We start from the raw sequence: 1,658 nt of genomic DNA, 5'->3' as shown, positions 1-1,658 counted from the left end.
GTAAGCAGAATAAATATGAAAACGCGTCATGGTACTGAAAAGGTTAAAGGGATTCTAGAGGCAGATTAACAACACATCTACATTATCAACAGGAAAAACACTCTTAAAAACCGGACTAGTCAACTCTGTGGCCTTGGAAAATAGTCGTGGTGAGAGAACACTCCTGAAAACGAAACTAGGGCAGACTTATCCCAACCTCAGGACTTCTCAGTGGCAGGAAAGACTCAGGGTGGTCAAGGCGTCATGATGTGTGTATTCCTCCTTTATTTATCTATTTGGTATGTTCAGTGTTGTATTCTCTCTTTTATTGTGTCCCTGTCTTTGTGCCTTGTGTGGTCAGTTAGAGTTGTATGGATTTAATAGTACAAGCCACGGATGATTTTTCACGTCTGCACACTCGAGTTGGTGGTGGTGGTAGTTTTGTGTGTGTGTGTGTGTGTGTGTGTGTGTGTGTGTGTGTGTGTGTGTGTGTGTGTGGGAGAGGAAGGCAACGATGGAGTGTACAAGAGTGTGGGGAGGATAAAGGTGAACTACGCGCCCCTTATCTCGTCTCCCCAGTGTGTGTGTGTGTGTGTGTGTGTGAGTGTGTGTTAAAACTCATACAAAGTAAACAAAATCTTTTTATACTACCAAAACTACTCTTACTCCTCTTCCTCTTTATCCTCCTCCTCCTTTTCCTCCTCCACCTCCACCACCTCCTCCTCCTCCCCCACCTCGTCAGAAGTAATGGAATCTAACTCTTCTCGTGAGCAGGGCAGGAAATTAGAGAAGATAAGCAGGTAATTATACTTAGTGCGTCCCTTCTCGCCAGGTAATTATTTCATACCTGGGCACGAGGCTAATTAATCAGGTGAGAGAGCGAGGCGTGCGGCACGGAAGTAAGAGGAGCGAGTGGCACTTGAAGGAGAGAGAGGCGGGAATAGGATGCTGGGAGGAGGGAAATGGAGAGAGAGAGAGAGAGGGGGGAATGAAAGGTAGGAAGAAGGAAAAGGATGAAGGGAGGAAAAGGGGATGAAAGAGAGGAAAAGAGGGAAGGATAGAATATGAGAAGGAGGAAGGAAAGGAAAAAATGAATGAGAAGAAGGATGAGAGGGAGAAGAGAATGAAAGGAAGGGAGGAAGGAAGGGAGATTAAAAAATGAGAAGGAAGAGAGGAAAAAATAAATGGGAGGGAGGAAAAGAAAATGAGAGGAAGGAAGGAAGAGAAAGAGAATGAGAAGAAAGAGAGGGAAAAATTAGAATGGGAGGGAGTTACAAGAAGGGAGAAAGAAGGAAGAAGGAAGAAGGGAGGGGAAAGAAAATGAAAGAAAGGAAGAGAAGGAGAAAAATGAGAAGGAGGAAGAGAAGAAGGAAAGAGAAAGAGAGGAAAGAAGGAAGGGAGAAAGAGAGAGAATGAGAAGGAAGAGACGGAAAAAATGGAATGGGAGGGAGGCGAGGGAGAGAGAGAGAGAGAGAGAGAGAGAGAGAGAGAGAGAGAGAGAGAGAGAGAGAGAGAGAGAGAGAGAGAGTTGGTGATTGACTGACTGACTGACTGACTGACTGACTAGCTAACCACACCATAAAAAAAAAACAAGCACAACGAAAAATAAAAAAAGAAAACAACAAACATACCAAATAAAAAAAAAGAAAGAAAGAAAAAAGAAAACAAACTGAAACGGA

Source organism: Portunus trituberculatus, chromosome 34, assembly GCF_017591435.1.
Source record: "Portunus trituberculatus isolate SZX2019 chromosome 34, ASM1759143v1, whole genome shotgun sequence".
NCBI lineage: Eukaryota > Metazoa > Arthropoda > Malacostraca > Decapoda > Portunidae > Portunus > Portunus trituberculatus.
Note: the sequence above shows the minus strand (reverse complement) of the source record.